Source organism: Lactuca virosa, chromosome 3 (assembly GCF_052849685.1).
Source record: "Lactuca virosa cultivar CGN04683 chromosome 3, Lactuca_virosa_CGN04683_v6, whole genome shotgun sequence".
Classification (NCBI taxonomy): Eukaryota; Viridiplantae; Streptophyta; class Magnoliopsida; order Asterales; family Asteraceae; genus Lactuca; species Lactuca virosa.
Window position 1 is genome coordinate 270,837,063 of NC_136428.1, and position 15,066 is coordinate 270,852,128.

A 15,066-nucleotide genomic window follows, 5' to 3' on the forward strand; every position below is an offset into this window, starting at 1 on the left:
AGTGTGATGCCTCTATTGCTTTACAAACACAAATATGCAAGATGAGGCTTGAGAGAATAGGCTATTAGCACAAAATCAACTTCACCCTCTTGGAAAGTAAGTGCCAGCCGATTTTGGCTCTAGGAGGGGCTCATTTATAGTGTTGCACATGCTAGGGTTACACTTTGTAAACCCTAATGACCCATGACTTTCCACATTCTCATGCTCCATGGATTTAACCTCCATGGACTATCTATGGATTAGTTTAGCCCATCTACATAATCATGGATCATTGGCCCACACTACAAGAATCATTGATTTACATAATCAATCCCCATATATTTAATTAGTCTCTTTTGACTACAAAATTAATTCCAAATAATTCTTGATCAATACTAATTATATAATATGATTTCATATTAAGATATTGTACTTATAATATATTAATAAACCACAAATAACCTTATTCTCAAAATCCATCCTATCAAATTGCACTAGTGAAGGCAACCCAAAAAGGACCATGCTACAATCGGGTCAAGTACATCCCAGTTATAGTTATGGGCTTAGACACCAAATCCAACACAACATACCAAAGAGTGGTGAATCGGATGTCCAAGGACAAACTGGGGGACACCATGAAAGTCTACACTCATGACATGGTGTTCAAATCCAAGAAATCTGAAGATCACCTTAAGGATCTTTAAGGAGCCTTCGACATTTTGGATGAATACAACATGAAGTTAAACCCTTCCAAATGCCACTTTGGAATCAAGGCAGGAAAATCTCTTGGATACATGGTCACCAAGACAGGAATATAAGCAAGTCTGGAGCAAATCAAGGCCATCATTGATCTGAAATCCCCGACCAAGGATATACAAAGACTCACATGAAGAGTGACAGCACTGAATAGGTTCATCTCAAGATCCTCAGAAAGATGCAAACCAATCTATGATATCTTGAAGAAAAACATGATATTCGAATAGACCAAAGAACATGAGGATGCCTTCCAAGAACTTAAAAAATATTTAAGTTCGGCACCCTTATTGTTAAAACCATTAGATGGGGAGCCACTCCTTCTCTATCTTTCAGTATCCGCCAGTGTCGTAAGCGCATTAACTAGGTACTCTCATCTCGAAAAACTAATACTTGCACTAGTTACATCTTTTACAAAACTAAGACATTACATCGAAACTTATAATATACATGTTCAAACTAACTATCCTACTAAGAATTTTATGAGAAAACCTGAGATGTCAAAAAGGATGGAAAAATGTTCTATGAAGCTAAGCACTTATGATATCAAGTATAAACTAAGATCGACGATAAAGTCACAAGCATTAGCAGAATTTGTGGTTGACTTTAGTGCTGATCTACAACAAGGAGTAGAACTAGAAACTCGACATCTTCTAGAATAAGAAAATCAAGGAAAAGGAACTCTCTTCACACATGGAGCATCAAACCAAAAGGGAACTAGCCTAGGGATCATACCAAAATCGCCACAAGGGGACAGCCTGCCCTAAGAAATTAGTTGTGAATTCAATGCAACTAACAACAAAAGTGAAATATGAAGCATTGATCATGAGGCTACAACTTACCAAGGATCCTCGGATCAAGGATCTTCAGGTATATGTCGATTCGTTATTAATAACTAACCACTTTAATGGATTCTATTAAGTTAAAGGCGAAAGACTAGCAATATACATTCAAATTCTTAAAAAATTAGCCTCTAAATTTGAAGCTTTTAGTCTAGATCGACTTCCTATAAAAGATAATACCGAGGCATACACATTAGCCAACTTAGAGTCTTCCTCAGGATCCCTCCAGAGACCAAGATCCAAATAACCCATATAATGATCCTGGCGATAAAAGATCCCTCCAACATACCAGATGACCCCGACGATCATGATCAGATTGTTGGGTTTTGAGCAAACTAACACTCCTAAGGTTTTCATGCAACCCTAGAAAACTTGGATCTATGTTTGTCTAAAATACATGCAAAATAATTTTCCAAGGTTCATAACTTATCTAGCATGCATGGGATACTTTTAAACAAAAAAGATACTAGAAGAATTACATACCTTTGTTAGTGAGTTGATTCCTTAGGAGTTTGAGAGCCAAGCACCAATAATGTGAATGCCTCAAATGGAAATCACAAATCACCACAAACTTGGAAAACTTATGAAATAGTATATAAGCACTCTAGAAATCGGCCACTCTTATGCACACACACATAGTGTCTTTTCAAGCACCACAAGCCTGTTTATATAGTGTAGATGATTAGGATTATGAACCATGCAAACCCTAATAACCCATGTCTTTTCCTTTTCCAAGGATCCATGGGTTAAAAGCTCCACGGATCATCCATGGACTCCCATGCAAGCTTAGCCCATTTCCTAATGAGTATTAGCCCACATTATATAAATATAATAACCCATTATTTAATTAGTCACCTTTTGATCACTAAATTAATTCATAATTAATTTAAGATCAATACTAATTAAATAATACGATTTCATATATTAATATATTATAACTTATAATATATTAATAAGTCACAAATATACTCTTCTCATAATATTATCCATATAAATAGTTCGGGTGAAGTGTAACCCAAATGGACCATGTCGGGTCGGGTCAAGTATATACCAAATAAGTTATGGACTTAGACACCTTATCCAACAGTCTCCCACTTAAATAAGTCTGATAACTATATTTTCCTATATAGCTTCAGGAACCAACCGGCAATCGTAGCTCTCGAAAACTCTGTTGAACTATGAAGCGCCATTTTAGATAAGTGATCATATAATCCTCTGCTCTCATGATATGAACCGGAAAAATACATGGAACAATGTCTTACTTATTGTCCAGCCAATTGTTTCCCGATTTCTGATTTGTTTGACAAAGAACTTAATCAAACACATCAATTTAGTTCTGACCGGGCCCGGTACATGGGTCAAAACAAAATCATCGAGGGGCCCAGATATCGCTTCTAATCCAAGAAGGAACAGATAAACTTCGACTCATATGCTTGTTCTACTACTTGTTGAATTGTACACAAAGGCACGTTTTATAACATCAAGTTACTGATGCGTTTTCGTGCAATCAATGCACAACCAACTCATAGGTAACAACTCATATCTCTAGGTTTGAAGACTTATATGATATTACCGTCTCACGATCACTCGAGATAAATTCCATGAAGTGATACAAGTGAGCGTGGGTTTATTCCAATACTCATAACTTATGAGCACTCATGAATGTTGTAGCAACCATTGCTATGGCTAAACACCTTTAGTCATCTACAATCCTAATTCATGACAGTCTTGATTAATACCTACTTCCGACACCTATTTCCGACATATGACCGACTGTGGAGAATTTGAATAAATTTATTATTCTAGAAGTCAAAACATGCAAAGTTGAAACAATAGTAAATAATTGACAATGATAGCAACACCTTACTCATAAATAAATCACAACTTTTATTCATCATCAAGCGTCGATTACATTTTACAAGTTTCAGTAATAACTATCTAATCTGTAAAACTAATATCGTCCCTCAGCCCGATGCGTCTCGCATACTGCAAATGCCTAACCCTCATCAGTCCCTTCGTAAGGGGATCCGTAGGGTTCTCATCTGACGATACCCTCTTTGCCACGAGGAGTCCTTCTTCTATCATGTGTCTTATGAAGTGATATTTTTTGTCAATGTGTCGGGATCTGCCATGATCTCTTGGTTCCTTGGCTAAGGCAACCGCACTATTGCTGTCACAGAAAATCTCGATAGGCTCCTTATTAGCTGGTACAACTCCAAGGTCTCCGATGAAGTTCTTCAGCCATATCGCCTCCTTTCCCGCTTCACTCGCTGCTATGTACTCTGATTCACAAGTCGAATCAGCTACCGTCTCCTGCTTGGAACTCTTCCAAGTAATTGCCCCTCCATTTAGGGTAAAGACCCAGCCCGACTGAGAGCGGAAGTTATCCCTATCAGTCTGAAAACTAGCATCACTACACCCTACTACTCTCAAGTCATCACTCCCACCAAGGGTAAGGATGCAATCCTTAGTCCTCCACAGGTACTTGAGAATATTCTTTACCGCAGTCCAATGAGCCTTGCCAGGGTTCCCCTGATATCTGCTGACCATGCTCAAAGCGAAGGCCACATCAAGACGAGTACAAGTCATAACATATATGATCGAGCCAACAACGGAAGCATAAGGTAATAGACTCATCTCAACTATCTGAGCCTCTGTACTCGGGCTCTGAGCCTTGCTCAGTTTGGCATTGCTTTGGATCGGTAATTCTCCTTTCTTGTAATTCTGCATGTTGAACCTTTTCAACACTTTATCCAAGTAGGTACTTTGACTAAGTCCAATTAGTCTTTTACTCCTTTCTCTTAATATCCTTATCCCTAGGATATAGGCAGCTTCTCCAAGATCCTTCATAGCAAAGCACTTCCTAAGCCAGGATTTAACCTCCTACAAGGTTGGGACATCATTTCCTATGAGTAGTATGTCATCTGCATACAACACCAAAAAGCTAACTATGCTCCCACTAGCTCTGACATACACGCAAGACTCATCTTCACTTTTGGAGAAGCCAAACTCTTTGGCCTTCTCATCGCAACAAAGATTCCAGCTTTGAGATGCTTGTTTCAATCCATAAATGGATTTCTCAAGCTTGCACACTCTATTGGGGTACTCTGCACTGACAAAACCCTCTGGCTGATTCATGTAAACATCCTCAGCCAACTTTCCGTTAAGGAAAGCGGTTTTGACATCCATTTTCCATATTTCATAATCATGAAATGCAGCAATGGCTAGCATAACCCTAATAGACTTAATCTTCGCTACTGGTGAAAAGGATTCATCATAATCAATACCATGAGTTTGAGTAAAACCCTTCGTGACCAGTCGCGCTTTATAAGTGTGAACCTTCCCATCCATGTCGGTCTTTTTCTTGAAGATCCATTTGCACTCGACTGTCTCACGGCCTGGTACATTGTCAACCAAGTTCCAAACTTGATTATCATACATGGACTGTATCTCGCTGTCCATAGCCTCCTTCCATTTAACAGACTTCGGGCCTGCCATGGCTTCCTTAACACTGTTAGGTTCATCCAGATTTACCAGTGTACTATCACTGATAAATGTATCGCCTTCCGTAGTAATATGAAATCCATAATAAAACTCAGGTGTGTTCCTAACCCTTGTGGAACGCCTCGGAGGTACAGATTCGTCAGTCAGATCAACTAGAGTTTCCTCCTCAGGTTGATTGCCAGTGTCTGAGGTTCCTTCACTAATTGACTCTTGAATTTCTTCAAGATCAATTTGCCTCCCACTGTCTCCTTGGCTTATAAACTCTTTCTCTAGAAAGACCCCTCTCCTTGCCATATAGACCACATTCTCACTGGGCCTGTAGAAGAGGTAACCAAAGGATTTATGTGGGTAGCCGATGAAAATAAACCTTTCACTTCGAGGTTCGAGCTTATCATGAGTTTCGCGCCTCACGAAAGCCTCGCAACCCCAAATGTTGATGTGGTCCGAATTGGGAACTTTCCCAGTCCACATCTCATGAGGTATTTTGGCAACCTTCTTTGTAGGGACTAGATTAAGGATGTGGGCGGCAGTCTCTAAGGCATACCCCCAAAAAGAGATTGGTAGCGAAGCTCGACTCATCATAGAGCGAACCATGTCCAACAAAGTTCGATTACGCCTCTCAGCCACACCATTCAGCTGTGGTGTCCTGGGAGGTGTCAATTGTGAGACAATCCCACACTCCTTAAGATAGTCGAGGAACTCAGTGCTAAGATACTCACCACCTCGATCGGATCGAAGCATCTTAATGTTCCTGCCCAACTGATTTTCTACTTCCTGTTTAAACTCATTAAACCTTTCAAAAGTTTCTGACTTATGTTTGATTAAGTAGACATAACCATATCTACTGAAATCATCAATAAAAGTCACATAATAGTGATTGGCATCCCTTGTGGCGGTTTTGAATGGTCCACACACATCAGTATGTATAAGGTCCAACAAACCCTCACCCCTTGCATAAGTACTAGTGAAGGGTGATTTTGTCATTTTTCTAAGTAGACAAGATTCATAACTATCCTCCGAATTAAGGTCGAACGACTCCAAGACTCCATCCTTTTGGAGCTGGCCTATTCGTTTCTTGCTTACATGTCCAAGATGACAATGCCACAAAGATGCTTTATCCAAGCTAGTAGAAGAATCAAGACACAATACATTATTTCCTAAATTATCTACAACCGATACAGCTTCATACACACCATCACAAGGTAATGCTTTAAAATAAAGAACATTATCAAAGAAAGCATTAATACTACCAACTTCATTATCAAAAGAAAAGGTAAAACCTTGTTTATACAAAGCATGAAAGGAAATAATATTCCTCGCCATTTCTGACGAGTAAACACATTTATTCAAATCTAACTTTAACCCACTATCTAGCAACAGAGTATAAACTCCAATCTTGGAAACAGGTGAAGCCTTCCTATTCCCCATGATCAGGTTTATCTTCCCGTGCTCCACATCCTCACTTCTTCTTAGGCCCTGCAAATCAGAACATATGTGAATACCACATCCTGTATCAAGAACCCAAGAGTTAGAATATGGTAATTTATTAGACAATATAGTGTAAATACCTGCATGGAATGGTTTCATTTTCCCATCCTTGACATCATGCAAGTACTTTGGGCAGTTTCGCTTCCAGTGCCCCTTATTCTGACAGTAGAAGCATTCAGCATCCTTAGGGATGGCAGAAGGAGTGATAGAACCACCTTTGGTTCCAGATGAGGAGCCTTCAAGAGACTTTCCCTTGGTACCGTTCGAAGGGTGCTTCCTCTTCTTCCCTTTGCCTTGCCCGATAGCCAAAACAGGGGTAGTAGTAGGAGTAGGAGTAGCAACCGACTTACTTTTAAGACCACTTTCAGTGGTCTTCAGAAGTCCTTGAAGCTTACTGAGTGTGACTTCCTCCTTGTTCATGTGGTACGTAATGCGAAATTGATCATAAGACGAGGGTAAGGAGTGCAAAATGATATCAATTGCCAACTCCTCTGGGAAGTTCACATTCAGTTTCATTAGACAGTCCACATACCTTTGCATTTTCTGCATGTGGCCCGTGATTGGTTCGCTATCCTTCATACGGGTTGTTATCATGGAGGAGATTATTTCATACCGCTCTTGACGAGCACTCTAATGGTACCTGTCCATCAGATCCTGATGCATCTCAAAAGGGTAATAGTCCTCATAGGAATTTTGGAGTTCGGCTGTCATCGTGGCCATCATGATGCATGCCACTTTGGTGGCATCTCTCTCATGGGCCTGATACTCAGCGACCTCCTCAGGAGTAGAAGTGGACTCATCAAGCTCATTTAGCTCCTTGTCGAGGACATATTCCTTGTCTTCGTAACGAGTAACCATCCTGATGTTCCAGATCCAATCCATGAAGTTGGAACCATCAAAGATGACCCTCCCACAAAGGTTCATGAGAGAGAAGGAGCCAGTAGGGTTAGAGCCCGAATCATTGTTGTTGGAAGACATCTTAAAAGAAGAAAACAAGTTTAGATTAGATATATCGAATGCTTAATAAGACACCCAAATGTAATATTAAGGCTAGGATCCAACACAATATATTATAACTTAGAAGAGGGATGCCGTAATCTAAGCTATAACATATTTGAAGGTAGGTGAATGATGATTCACCAATTTCCACCATGAAAACAAAATAAATTATTAGGTTTAATTGGTTTTGAAATTCCTAGATTCTTTTGAGATTCATTGAACTTTTCAATGGCATGTTTCAATCTCGATTGCGCCCTTCAAGTTTTGTGACTGGGATGCCGAGGATCACAAAACAAGGTGTGAATAACCATGCAAATTCACTTGGTACCCTTAATATTATCACCTAATCAATGTGTCGGTTAACCACACGCGCTCCACCGATCTATGATAAACATTAAGTCACCCTTCGTGATCCTTACTAGTCCAAGTTAGTGTGCCGGTTAACCACACACGATCCACCAACGACTTGGTAAGGTACAAAGTGTGAATTTCATGGGTTAGCACCATTTTCATATTTTCCTAAAGTAACTAAGATTGGGAATTTATAAAAGCAATTAGTTACTTTATAATATTCATTATACTTTTAATGAGAATTTAAAGTCATTGCCCTACTCGTTCGGCTAACGACCCTCCACCGATCAAGGAAGCGGGGGGTGAGAATGGACACCCATTAAACTACCATTTTATAGGCAACAACCTTATACCCCCCTTATAGACCGGCTTCGTGAATGAGGCCTACTAACGGTAAAACGACTTAATCTTATACATATATATAATAATTAACCAGTAATGTTATAAATAGTATAAGGGTTGAATTTTAACTTTTAAAACTCTAAGGATTGGAATTAAAGTATATTAAAGTGTGTGAAACTTTACAAATTCCAAAACTTGAGGACAAGTTTTGAAACTATTCAAAACTTTTCATTTCATAACTTATGAATTATGGTTCATAAAAATGAAGACTTTTCATTTTCATGTAACTTATGTGTTTTAAATGTGCATTAAAATAAAGTGACCTTTGGAAATCCATAACTTGAGGACAAATTATGAACTCCATTAAATCACATAAATGATCAAGAATGAATCAATAAACAATTTAGCAAATAATTCCTATGATCTAACAATAATTCATAAGTACATGAACATCATATCAAAATTTCAAGAACATATAAACACATATAAACATGTAATTTTGATATTGGCCATTGTAAATGGATTAGCATAAACATTACACCGTCTAAAACAGGTTTTAAAACATCAAAACAGTTTAGGGTAAAGTTTCTAGTCCATTTCCAGCAGCAAAAGTCGAAAAACTGCATTCAGAGCCTCTTACTCGTCGAGTACAGTAACCTACTTGACGAGTAGGATGAATTTGTACATGGACTCGTCGAGTCCCCCCATGGACTCGGCGAGTCCCCTGTTCAGACAGCAAAAATTTCGACTTTTTCAGCTATTTTGCATCAAGTATCAAACAAACAAGCCTAGGCTCTGATACCGCTGTTGGGTTTTAAGCAAACTAACACTCCTAAGGTGTTCATGCAACCCTAGAAACCTTGGATCTATGTTTGTCTAAAATACATGCAAAATAATTTTTCAAGGTTCATAACTTATCTAGCATGCATGGGGTACTTTTAAACATAAAAGATACTAGAAGAATTACATACCTTTGTTAGTGAGTTGATTCCTTAGGAGTTTGAGAGCCAAGCACCAATAATGTGAATCCCTCAAACGGAAATCACAAATCACCACAAACTTGGAAAACTTATGAGAGAGTATACAAGCACTCTAGAAATCGGCCACTCTTATGAACCATGCAAACCCTAATAATCCATGTCTTTTCCTTTTCTAAGGATCCATGGGTTAAAAGCTCCATGGATCATCCATGGACTCCCATGCAAGCTTAGGCCATTTCCTAATGAGTATTAGCCCACATTATATAAGTATAATAGCCCATTATTTAATTAGTCACCTTTTGATCACTAAATTAATTCATAATTAATTTTAGATCAATACTAATTAAATAATTCGATTTCATATATTCATATATTATAACTTATAATATATTAATAAGTCACAAATATACTCTTCTCATAATATTATCCATATAAATAGTTTGGATGAAGTGTAACCCAAATGGATCATGTCGGGTCGGGTCAAGTATATACCAAATAAGTTATGGACTTAGACACCTTATCCAACACAGACGACTAACATAGAAGCAATTTGAGGCCCAATTCCTCTATCCTCTTACCAAGATCCCGATCCGAACAGTCAGGATCCTCAGAGATATTTGAGATCCTGAACACAACCCGTCCTAGATTATCTCCAGAATGGTACAATCCCAAAAAAAGAAAAAAAACGATAAAGCATTCAAGATGAGGATCTCATGCTTTATTATGATCCACTGGAGTATTATACAAGAAATCCATACCAGGTCCATATCTAAGACCAAGAAGCCATGGAAGTTCTAAAAAGACATACATGAAGGGGATTGTGGCAACCACAGTGGCGCCTGATCCTTGTGTTCTAAACTTTTAAGAACAGGATACTATCGTCCAACCATGTAGAAAGATGCCTTCCTACATGCTTAGAAGTGTGATGTCTATCTCATTGATTTAGAAGCAAGAATGGGGGCATATTGACTAGCTAACTTAGAAGGAAGCATCTTGCCAAAATCCCGAAATGATACACACCTTGAAGCGTACTTTATGTATGTCAATTTCGTCACAATTCATCACAACTGAGTCGAGGTACCTACCTAATCCTTATCCTCATTTCGTTTCTTTGAAGAATACAACTGACTTAATGATTAGAGGGATGATAGCCAAGCTAACACCCACCCCAAGCTAACATTTGCAACATGCAGAAACTCAAGGATTCTAGCCACTACGAATAAAGACTGACCATCTCTCCTCCGATTAAGGTTACTTAATCCCCTTTAAGGTTTAAAAAGTTAATAACTCTTTCATCCATGTTTGGGTTTCCACATCCCACTTGGACGCACGATATCTAACTATTGGATGTGAATAAGGGGATCATTTCACGCTTTAGTGACTTGACAACCCTATTATTTCTAAACATACGTTAAGATCCTAAAGTAAATTTGTAAGGTTTATAACATTATCATGTTATCCTAAGTTAGGATACTCCCCAGTAAATTTCTAAGGTTTACAACATAATTATGTTATCTTACGAAATGGGATTTTCTCCAGTTATTATCTGAAGTTGGGATTTTCCCCAGTTATTATCTGTTGAGAATAAATTCGAGATGACGAATGTGGAATATCAAGAACAATCAAGAATCAATCACCATAATATGTAAGTAATCTGATAAAGGTTTTATGTATATTGATCTGGATATGAACGTACAAAGAAAACCCTTTTCTGGAAAAGCTTCCATCAAAAGCAAACCTAATAATTATTTATAGGGAACATAAAATATTTACCAAAAATATAAAACCCTAAAAAGGCTTCCCTAAATAACCAAAAATGCCAAATTAGTTTCAATATCTCAAATACTCAACAATCTCTCCCTAGATGTTGAAACTGATGAAGATCACGATTTCGATCTTCTTGGCATTTCTCCCCTAAATTGTGAGACTCATCAGTACACGGGGTCTTCAAAGCGAGAGAAACAAATATCATCTTCCAAAGTCGAACTCCCCCTTAAATAATCATCACTCCCCTTTGAATCTTCAACAAATACCATGGAGAGAATCTGGAAAGTTAAGAAGAATCACCAACAATCTTCCCTATCTCATATAGTAAGTCTGCATATAACCTACTCTGTCATAGAGTAAGTCTGTTATCTTATAGAGTAAGTCTGCATATAACGGTCTAAGTAGAATAACCTCTAGGTTTCGTAAACAAGAAATATCCAAACCATTTCTACATTTTGGATAAGCAGTGTACGGCTTAAAACAAGCTCCTCGAGGATGGTATGAAACCCTTACCCGATTCTTAAAAAAATCAAAGCTTAAACAAGGCTCGATTGACCCAACCTTATTTCGTAAGAAAGATGGTGACCATCTGATGATCGTCCAAATCTATGTTGATGATATCATTTTCAGATCAACCAATCCTAGATTGACTGTTGAATTCCGAAAGTTGATGGAGACTAAATTTGAGATGAGCTCAATGGGTCCTATTAATTTTTTCCTTGGTTTAAATATTAGACAGAGTTCGGAGGGGATTTTTATCAGCCAGGAAGCCTACACCAAATCATTACTTGCAAAATTCGGAATGTTAGGAGATTCACGAGTCAAGGTACCGATGGAATTCGTAACGAGGCTAACATCGTCCTTAGACAAACCTGCAGTGGATATTACTCTCTATTGAAAAATGATTGGATCTTTGATCTATCTAACATCCAGTTGACCAGACATAATGTTTGTTGTTTGTTATTGTGTTAGGTTTCAGAAGAATCCTCGTGAGCCACACATGATTGTTGTGAAGAATATTCTGAGATATCTCAAAAGATCATCTTCTCTCGGAATATGGTATCCTTCAAACTCCAGATTCTTTGTCAAAGCATTTTCGGATGCTGATCTAGGTGGATGTGGTCTCGATCACAAAAGCACTTCTGGGGGATGTCAGTTTCTAGATGCCAAACTAGTAAGTTGGCAATCAAAGAAATAGACTTGTGTATCCCTATCAACTGTAGAAGCGGAATACATCGCAGATGCATCATGCACTTCGCAAGTCATCTGGATACAAAGCCAACTTCGAGACTATGGAATAAACATGTAGAGGATTCCACTATATTGCGATTCAGAAAGTGCTATTAGGATTTTTCACAACACATTGCAACATTCCAAGACGAAACATATAGCACTGAGGTATCATTTTATAAAGGATCATGTAGAAGATGGGAACGTCGAAGTACATTTCATAAGATCCTCTGATCAACTTGCTGATATCTTCACAAAAGCCTTCCCTGAAACAACCTTCTATCGAATTCTACAAGGCTTAGAAATGATAGAAGCAGAATCTGTTCCAAAACCATCTTCGTAATAGGAATGCATCTCTTAAGTTCCGAACTGGTCTGAACCATCGGAGGTACTCGTAAGTGACTGTTCACACTCCGAACGGATCCGAGCGCTTACAACGACTCCGAACCATCGGAGGTACTCGGTATTTTCTTTTCTATTTTTATTTCTTTCTCGGAAAATTTCAAAATACAAAAATATTTCTCTTTTTTGTTTTTATTTCTTTTTCAGAAAAATTCAAAATACAAAAATATATCTCTTTTCTGTTTTTATTTCTTTTTCAGAAAAATTTCAAAGTACAAAAATATTTTTCTTTTCTGTTTTATTTCCTTTTCAATAAAATACAAAATTCAAAAATATTTTCTTTCTTGTTTGTATTTGTTCCTTTCAAAATTTGTTTTATTATAGCTACTATTTCGTCACCACAATTCGGAATGATGGGGCATCTATATAAATCTGATTCTATGTACTAGCTAAATGTCCTTAGAAGCATGTTGTTGCATGTTGACCAAAGCCTCTGAGACTCTATGTTGAAGCCTTAATGAAACTTTTACTTCGAATGTTTCTTCCCAATCAGGCTAATATTCACATAAGTCGTTGAATGGTATATATATGTACATTAAAATTTTGTATATAGTTAATTAGTACATGTTTATTGAGAATTACCAAAGTCTTGTAGAGATGATGTCTTTTGCAGATTTTGACCCTAACATTTGAATAATCTGACTCAAAATCTCTATTGGAAGATCCTATTTTAGGTTGATCGATTGAATCACTATAAGTATCTACGCATGGGATTAGTTGGGTTGGACCATGTTTATGATCTCCAAACTTACGGGTCTTCTTGTTTCCTGTTCATAGTCAAAAGAAATAAATCACATCTTATTTTGAAATTGAAACAAAATGATGGTTCTCGGAAAGGGAAATATATCTTTGTGAAACATGATTCCATCCCCGACGGTGATCTCCTGTCAAGAAATTAGGTTAGAAATGATAGGATTTTATTTTATTTCGTTGAGGATCTGAAATTCACACTTCCTTATTTTATTTGTTTTGATGCAGCTTTCAAGTTCGAGGATCTCGTCCATGTTGCTGAAAATACCGATGAAAAGATTGGGGTTTTCTTGCTTTTCCTGAGACCGAAAGATCCTTCAGGTTCGAAGTACTGAGCTTTCAAGAGAGTACATCTACTACACCCTCCATGTCGACAGGTAAAGATCCTTTGTTTGTCTATTTTTTTATTTTTCACAGAGGATCGTGAACTTATTGAGTTCCTTTGTCATGTTTAGGATCCAAGGCTACACACTCTAGTGCTTGGTTCACCCTTCTTGATATCGACTCTACCATGTCCGATGGACAACTTGTGTTCAAGAAGGAGAAGACCTCATCTTCTCTTCCTACAAAGAGAACCTCGATAGAACTTACCGTCAAGAATCTAAGATCCTGAAAGAGGAAGTCGGTTGAGACCTTGGATTTGGAGAGCCTTGGGGTGGACGAGGCACTGAGGAAGTTGATCTCTTTCTCGTAAGCTGTAAGGATCTTTGTGCTTTTTTTTGTTTGATTTCAATTCTCTTACCGTAGTCATTTACAGGTTGATGATCATGTTTCTTGATCCACCGAAAATCTAAAGGTTAAGCATGACCGAGTGGAGCAAGCCATGAAGGATTAAGAAGGGATCAACAAGGAGCTTCTAAAGAGGGTGGAGAAATTGAGTAAGGATAAAGTTAAGAAATAGGAGGAGCATGCACTGGAGATCGAGGAGGTGATTGCGCAGGTTAAAAGCAATGTTGTTGAGGCCATATGGGAGGAAACGATCAAGCTGGCGGAGGATGTGGAGAATGCAGGATACTGGAACGTGGCCGGTTGGCGTGAAACCCTGGCTAAGTTGACTGGCAAGCTTGTAAATGCTGGTCAAGATCCTGCAGAGAAGAAGAGAAGAAAGACACAGAGTATATCCCAGCTGGGGGTGATCAAACATTGAATTAACTTTCATAAAATTTATAAACAATTTTAATTTTTTGTTCTGTAAAAAAATATTTTCTTTTTTGTTGGGTAGGAGGGTAACCCCTTTTACTACTTATGCTTTGGTTTATGCTTTGTTGGGTAGGAGGATTTTATAACTAATTCAGGATTTTTAACCGGTACTCAAAGAGTACAATGAAGACGTATCTCACAATTTACGTTAACTAGTTTACATATAGTTTGAGTATAAAACCTCTTCCGTGGTGGAAGTGAAATCACCTTTTATGAAAATACATTTGTGATATGAATCCATAAACTATTACTATTATAGTTTATCAAGTAATATATGAAAAACCCATTTGTTTTGAGAGTAAAACCTTTTCCATGTAGTATACTTTTATCGAAAATTCATAAACTATACTTAATGTAGTTTATTATATGTGTTTGAAATGAATGGAGGAAAAACCTTAACATGAGTGACTAATTTCTGTTTATGATGGTAAACTAACAAGAATGCATCCAAACATTGAGAAACTTATTGTTATGCACTT